Below are 8,988 nucleotides of genomic sequence, written 5' to 3' on the forward strand. Positions count from 1 at the left end.
TACACACACACACAAACTTTATTACTGCAGGCTTGACAACTGTTTAACTTGTTTCTGTGAAATTCCCTGAAAGCATTTTAGAAATATCCGACCTTCAACTTTGAGTAAATTATTGTCTTTAGTTTTTTTGTGAATTATAGAATATTGGTTATTTACTGTTTTGCTGTAGTTGTACTAATACATCTGATTGTAACTCAAGTGTTTTGTTATTGTAATCACTTATTGAAATATTTCAGTCATTAAAAAGAAAACTGCTGGTTTACCATTTGTAATTCTCCTGCACAAAAATGCAGAGGAAAGGAAAAAGATCTGCAGCCGCAAAGCAGCGCTGGACGAAGTTGGATCTCACAACTGTAAGCATGCCAGATTTACAGAATCAGATGCAAGGTCCTTGGAACAGACAACAGGTGGTACAGCACACTCACATTGAAAATGCAGAAAACACCCACAGACTGGATGTTGTAAGTGTTCAAGCTTCCCACAGTCAAAGTGATAATAAATATGGTTCTTTCTCCAATAATCGACAGTGCACTTGTAATGCGCTAACATTTCTTGTCCATCACTTTGAGAATGAGCATCTGCAAGGACCGGACCTTGATGATATATTAAAGAAAGGTGACGCCATGTCCAGAGAGGTTAAGAAAAAGCTGATGAAAGAGGGAAAACTTGTATCTAATTATTTGGCATTTGATGAACTTCCATGCAGAGTAACGACTGATGGACATCGGTACCTTGTATTAAAATCACCTGTTATGAATGGTTACATGAGAGCTTCTGCCCCGAGTAAAGAGATGGAGGAGTGGTACCTTAATCTTTCAACAAGACTTGAGTCTTTGGCATCAGGTGCTAACTATGCATTGCTCACACTGGCTTCAAACACCATTGCTCTGTTCAGAGACAGCTCTGGAAGGTATGGAATCTTTGATCCTCACTCAAGAACGCCTGAGGGGTTTGCATGTCTGAATGGTACGGCCATAATGCTCACTTTCAAACATTTAGGTGAAATGATCGATAGGATCCACACAATGTTTTCAGATGTGTCTGATGTCAGCAGCTATGATTTCATGCCACTTTCCTTCCAGAGCGTAATAAGCTACGCAAATGACAACCAAGACATACACGTATCCAATCCTCAGAGTCCTGCGATTGAAGATACATCTAATCCTCAGGAGCTGTGCATCAACTGTGATGAACCTCCAACATTGAACCCCCTCAAGAAATTGAGCAAAGAGAAGAGAATTAAGACAATGAAAAAACAGAGAGAACAACAAGGAGTCAAGGAAGCAGAAATGTAGACAAAAATATGCAGATTCCGCATTTAAACAGCAGAAAAAAATGTTTGAGTCTAAATATAAAAACAAACTGCTGCATGATAGGAACAAATATGCAAGTTGTCTTAAGTACAGAGTGAAAAAACAACAGTCAGTACTTCATAGATATTCACATGACATACAATACCGTTCAAAACTGAAATCTCGTGTCACAGACCGCTATAGTCAAGATGAGGCATTCAGAAGGAAACTGAAATCTCGTGTCACAGACCGCTATAGTCAAGATGAGGCATTCAGAAGGAAACTGAAATCCTATATCACATCTCGATATGCAAATGACATGCAATACAGAGAAAAACAAAAACTGTACATTCTTAACCGGTACAGAAAAGACACACATTTCAAACACAATCATGTTAAACGTTGCACATTTCGTTCAAATTACAGATATGTTAATGAACCATTTTATAGAATGTTGCACAAAATGAGGTGTGCGGTACACATACGAAGAAAATACCAAAGGCACGTACACATCAACCCACAACTGACGAATGAAAATCAAACCCCAGTGGTTCAAGTGGAAGATAGGTTAATGCAACAAGCTATATCCTCCTTCAAGTTAAAGACACAAAATGGGCCCACTTATGTTTGCACAGTTTGTCACAGAGCCTTGTTTCCAGATCAAGTGAGGGTATGCAAACGTGAAAGCTATCAAAAGAATCCAGACATGGTATCAGTTTGCTTGACTGGTAAATATTTTCATGTTTGCACTGAAACATGCGCTGATCTTGAGCAATGTACTGTTCCTGAGAGGAGAGAAGAATGGGTCTGTCATAGCTGTCATGAAAATCTTAAGGTGGGAAACATGCCGGTCATAGCTGTGGTGAACAAGTTAGAGCTGTCACCCATTCCGTCTGAACTCTTTGATCTAAACATACTTGAGAGACACATTATAGCCAAGCACATCCCATTTGCTAAAATCATCACCCTTCCCAAAGGACAACAGAGAGCAATTCATGGTGCTGTGGTTTGTGTACCTTCAGAGGTGGAAACGACTGTAAACTGTTTACCAAGACCAAATAGCCAAAGTCAGCTGATGAAAGTGAAGTTAAAAAGACGCCTGAGCTATAAAGGTCATTATCAGTTCCAGACACTGAACACAAAGAAAGTTTTGACAGCCATTTTGAAGCTTAAAGACATTCATTCCGAGTACAAGGACATATCTGTTAGAGATGATGCCGCCTCTTGTGATCCAACCATTGATAGCATGGCACAAGGTAATTTTGTCAATGACACAAGCGATCTGATGGACACTGACAGCAGGGATGAAACAAGTAACACAGAAGAACATGGACAAGATGATCTGGAACTTAACTCAGACATAGAAGGGAATAACCAGACAACTGGTGTTGTATTAGACACATGTTTGCAACCAGATGACATTGGACAAGAGATATTAAGTTACGGTGACGGTGTATTTTGTGTTGCCCCTGCCGAAGGAAATAGCCCTGTAAGCTTTTTCAGAGTTCCAAAATTGGAGGCTATGGCTTTCCCAGTTCAGTTCCCTACTGGAGAGAACACATTAGATGAGCTCAACCGAATGAAAAAATGATCACCGAGCAGATATTTCAACTCTAGGCTCTTCTGTGTTGACAATCATTTTGCCAGGGACACAAATTACATTTTCTTTGCACAGTTTGTGACAGAGATTCACATGGCTTCTTCCAGTTTGAGCATACAGCTCCGCAAAGGGAAAGTAAGAACCAGAGATGGACGCAGAATATGCAACAGATTGCTGCAAGACAAACGCGAGGTTCAAAGATTGGTGCAAAACAAAGATGCAACCAGATTCATGATGCCACTGAGAGGGACTCCAGCCTATTGGGATAAAACCCTGAAAGATCTTTTTGCTATGATCAGGCAACTGGGAAGTCTGACCTTTTTCTGTACGTTTAGTGCAGCAGAAATGAGATGGCCAGAAGTGATAACAGCAATAAAGGCACAGCAAGGTGAACAAGTTAACTTTTCAGAAGACTGGTCCACAAAATGCGACATACTGAGAAGCAACCCAGTGACAACCATGCCCATTTTTGAAAAACGCGTTGAGGCTTTAATGAGACCTGCTCATGTCACCTGCACAGCCCCTGGGATACTTGCTTGACTATTTTTACCGTGTTGAGTACCAAGCAAGAGGGAGCCCTCATATTCATATGTTGGTATGGATTCAAAATGCACTGGTATTCGAGGAGAACTCTGATCAGGAGGTTTGTGAATTTGTCGATAGGCACATAACATGTCAGCTGCCGAACCCCAACACTGATCCAGAACTTTACAAAATTGTAACGGAAGTACAGACTCACAGCAAAAATCACTCAAAGTCTTGTAAAAAAAGGTAATAAACACTGTAGGTTCGGATTTCCTAAACCTCCTGTGAAGAAAACCATGATCACCCGACCGTTGTTAGCGGATGTCAGAGAAGCAAGTGGCGAGGCTGAATCGAGTGCTGAATCGATCATGACCCCAGACAATGCCAAAATGAAGTTAAAACCAGTGTGGGATTTGCTGACAGACCCTAACCAATCCTTTGAAAACACTGCACAGCTGCTTGCACAGTGCAACTTGAGATATGACAAATACGAACAATGTGTAGAGTCTCTGACCAACTCCAGCGTGGTTGTCATGAAGCGTGATCGAAAGGACTGTTGGGTGAATGGATATAATCCACACTTGCTAAGAGCATGGAATGCCAACATGGACATCCAATACATATTGAATCCCTACTGCTGTGTCATGTACATTCTATCCTACATTTCAAAGGCTGAACACGAGATGAGTGAATACCTCAAAACAATAATGAAAGACACGAGTCAAGCCGACACAACTGACCGTGAAGAAATGAAACAGATCATGCAGGCATACTCTAAAAACAGAGAGGTCAGTGCTCAAGAGGCCGTTGCCCGCGTATGCAGTTTGAAGCTTAAGATGTGTACACAAAGTGTTGTGTTCATACCGACGGATGACAGTGCGCTAAAAATGAGTCTTCCGATGAGCAGTCTACATAACAAAACACCAGATTCTGAGGATGTGTGGATGTCGGGGTTGACAGATAAATACAAAGCCAGGCCAGAAGGCATTGAATTTGAAACCATGTGCATGGCAGAGTTTGCTTCAACCTACAGGATTATCTACTCAAGACAAAGGAACGGTAAAAATGTATTGTCCCTTCTAAATGACATGGGAGCCATTCAAAAACGAACACACGGGAAACCCGCAATCATCAGATATGCACGTTTTTCACAGCAAAAGCACCCAGAGAAGTTTTACGGCACGTTACTAAAACTGTACCTTTCCTATCGCTCAGACTTGCAGCTGAAAACGGAACGTTTCCCAACGTATGAATCATTTTTAACTGGCGCCTCTGTGCAGCTTCCAGGAACAGAGTACCTGCAGTCTGTGTTTGATATAGTCAACATGAACAGGGCCGAGTACGAAAGGCACAACACGGCAGTAGACAAGGCCATTGAGGAGTTTGAACAAAATGGACCCATTGAGGATGCGTGGACAACACTGGCTCCAGCAACAGAGTTGGTTCGGTTGGAAAGCATTGCAGAACGGGAGGAAGTACACCCTGACGAACATAACGAACAAGATGATGTTCCCGAATATAGCGCTAATGCCACAGATAGAGGAAGTAGTACCGCAGCAATGGAAGTTCCTCAAATAAACCCAGCAGTAATGCGAAAGATGTACCAAAGCCTGAACCAGACACAAGCCAGTGTATTCTATACAGTCCGAGACTGGTGCACAAAACGCGTTTGTGGTCAAAATCCTGATCAGTTTTTTAACTTTGTAACGGGTGGCGCTGGCACTGGCAAATCACACCTTATCAAGTGCATCCACACAGAGGCATCAAAGATACTCTGCAAACTCCCCCGAGTCCGTGAGGAAAGTGACAGTGAGGAAAGTGGGTCTATGCCCACTGTTCCGTTGACTGCTTTTACTGGCACCGCAGCCTTCAACATTTCAGGCAAAACTCTGCATTCCATCCTTAAACTACCTCGATCTTTAAAGCCTCCATACCAAGGACTTGGAAATTGCTTAGATGAAGTGAGGGCAACACTGTCAAATGCAGAGATAATCATCATTGATGAGGTGTCAATGGTTTCAAAACCTCTTTTTGCATATGTGAATTGGAGGCTACAGCAAATCAAAGGGAGCAAGAAGCCTTTTGGAGGTATTTCTGTACTAGCAGTGGGAGACTTCTATCAGCTGCCACCTCTTGGAAAGGCTAAACCTTTGTGTGTATTTGAGGAGCACATCCTTGACTTCTGGCAAGACCACGTTCAGATGATCACTCTTACAGAAATTATGCGACAGAGAGAGGATGTTGCTTTTGCAGAACTGTTGAACAGAATCCGTACTAAACAAAAGAAGGATGCTTTATCAGTGGCAGACAAATAACTAATTTGCCAGGCTGTGATTGACTCAACAGATTTATCAAAGGATGTACTGCATATTTTTCCTACCAACAAGGAGGTGGACCAACACAATTCAGCCATCCTTTCTGCTCTATATACTGAAATTGTAAACATTGACGCAGAGGATTACAAAAAGGATCCACAAACAGGCCAGATGCAGAGACAAGCTTCACCATTTAAAGGTCACAAAGGAGATCTCCCTGACACACTACAAACTGCAATTGGTGTTCGTGTAATGCTCACCAGAAACATAGATGTGGAGGATGGATTGGTGAACGGCTCATTTGGCAAGATATGTAGAATAGTTACCCGTGTCCAAGATGGCAAGACTGTTGTACAAATGATTGGTTTAGAACTTGACCATTCGGGCGCTGGGCAGAGACACCGCAATAAAATACCTGGGGAACCTGAGAACTTGGTGTACATTGAAAGAACAGAGGAAAGATTGAGAAGAAATGGTGTGGTTCGTCGTCAGTTCTCCATGAAACTAGCATTTGCATGCACTATACACAAGGTTCAAGGGATGACAACCACGTCTGCAGTTGTGTCATGTAAGCGTATTTTTGAACCTGGTATGGCATATGTAGCACTCAGCCGAACAACCTCACTTGGTGGATTGCGCATCACTGATTTTGATGAAAAGAAAATATATGCCGATCCTGACATCTCAACCACTTTGGAGAGAATGAGAAGAGCCACGATGGACAACGTTATGCCACTTTTAAAGGATGCAAAAACAACCAGCCAGACACCAAAGCTAACCGTCATTCACCACAATACAGAGGGACTCCAATCTCATATCAATGATGTCAAGAGTCATCATGAACTGCTCCTTGCCGACGTTTTGTGTTTCACAGAAACTCACTTGTCAGGATCTGTTGTTGCTGAGAATCTCCAACTAGATGGCTATATGATGTTTAAGCGCAACAGGCATTTGTCTTACACAAACTATCAGCATTTGTCCAACAGAAATGGTGGCGGAGTAGCTATGTATGTTAAAAACCACCTCAAAGCACATGTCGTGCAATACATGCAGAGTGTAACCGACCTAGAGTTTCTTGTCCTTAAAGTGGAATCCCCTGTAAGGGCATTAATTGCAACCGTTTACAGACCCCCAGATTACAGCCTGACTCAATTCTTGCCAAACCTGCGTAACCTCTTGGACTCTATGGAGATTTTGGATCACCACCCAGTCATTGTCTGTGGAGACTTCAACGAGGACCTGTTGGCCAACACAAGCAAGCCCATCTCAGACTTGTTACATAGTAGAGGGTTCACACAGCTGATCCAATCTGCCACCACTGAGAAAAATACTCTGCTCGATCACATTTTTATTTCCAGACCACAGCATTTGGTCCATTCAGGTGTTTTGCAGACCTACTACAGTTATCACAACCCTGTCTACTGTGTCATGTCCTCTAACAGTTCATAAAGGTATCAGCTGAGTTTATAGAAAAATGTAAAGTACACTCTTGCACTTTTGAGGTTGATGTTGTTTAATTGTAATTTGTACAAAAGTACAAGATACAAATGTGTAAAGTAGTACAAATTACAATGTGTCTCATTCTGGTACACTAAAAAAATATCACTTGCCACAATCATGTTTTCTGTCTACATTCCTCCAACAGGTCTTAGAATTGTCAGGTAAGACCAACATCCACTGAGAATCATGTATTTTTGAACAATACCACATTGTTGTTAATCTGGGATCATGTAGCTGCTGATGTAAAGAAAACCTAATAATCTGGTTAAAATGCACTGTATCCATTTTTCAATATATATATTGTTGCACAATATCCATTTTCAATCCATTTTTAGGGTCATTTTAAGTGTTCACAGTATTGGATAATATTATGGGTCATATAGTTTTCCAGGTAACCATGTTCTGTTTAGCAATATTTTAACACATTTTGGCCTGTGCATTTATCAGGGTGGGTTTGGGTCAGGGTTGATAAATGCACAGGCCAAAACTCTGTCAGCAGCTGTGTACAGCATTGTACACAGCTGCTGTACACAGCTGCTGACGTTTAGTGTAGCAGACATACATCAGAAAGTATGTGTTCTAGATGTCATACTTTCTGATGTACGGATATAACTACCAGCTGAAACCCCACACTTCCATCCCCATTCATTTCATTTTAATTCTCCTGTGTCCTCTAATGTTAAGTTTCCTTTCTGATGGACAGGAGACACAGTCCTCCTGTGTCCTCTTATGTTAAGTTTCCTTTCTGATGGACAGGAGACACAGTCCTCCTGTGTCCTCTAATGTTAAGTTTCCTTTCTGATGGACAGGAGACACAGTCCTCTTGTGTCCGGCCCGCCTGGTCTACAATCTACCCAGACGCTCCCATGTTACCCCGCTCCTCATCTCTCTCCACTGGCTACCTATCATGGCCCGTATCAGATTCAAGACCCTGGTATTGACCTTCCGAGCAGTGAACGGGACTGCACCCGTCTACATCAAGTCTCTCCTGCAGCCTTACACCCCCACCCGTCACCTACGGTCTTCTTCAGACAACCGCCTGGTGGTCCCACCGCTCAAGACCGCCCGGTCCCAACACAAGCTCTTCTCCTGTCTGGCCCCCCAGTGGTGGAATCAACTCCCCACCTCCATCAGGGACACTGACTGTCTCTCCACCTTCAAGAAAAGGCTCAAGACGCACTTGTTCCGGGAGTACAACGGTACTTAGGAATGGTTCGCTTGACCCGATGTTAGTTTCCTCAAGGATCACAATGACTCTTGCTTAGAGACTTGTTGCTCTTGTGGTTAGTGGTAACTAACTTAAATTTTTGTACTCGCTGTGATATATTGTTTTTATTATTGTTGCTTGCTTTTTCCCACAGGTACACTTGCACTTATAGCAGTTCATGTTGTTTAATTGTAACTTGTTTAACTACATGCTCTTATGGTTCTTCCCTTTGGCACTTATTTTGGTTGTTCACAATGTGTGCTTCATGTTTTGGCTACTCGCAATGTTTTGTGGCTATCTCGTTGTTATGATCAGTGACCTATGCACTTTGTAAAGCTCTCTCTTGGAAGTCGCTTTGGATAAAAGCGTCTGCTAAATGAATAAATGTAAATGTCCTATAATGTTAAGTTTCCTTTCTGATGGACAGGAGACACAGTCCTCCTGTGTCCTCTAATGTTAAGTTTCCTTTCTGATGGACAGGAGACACAGTCCTCCTGTGTCCTCTAATGTTAAGTTTCCTTTCTGATGGACAGGAGACACAGTCCTCCT

Source organism: Osmerus eperlanus, chromosome 4 (genome assembly GCF_963692335.1).
Source record: "Osmerus eperlanus chromosome 4, fOsmEpe2.1, whole genome shotgun sequence".
NCBI lineage: Eukaryota > Metazoa > Chordata > Actinopteri > Osmeriformes > Osmeridae > Osmerus > Osmerus eperlanus.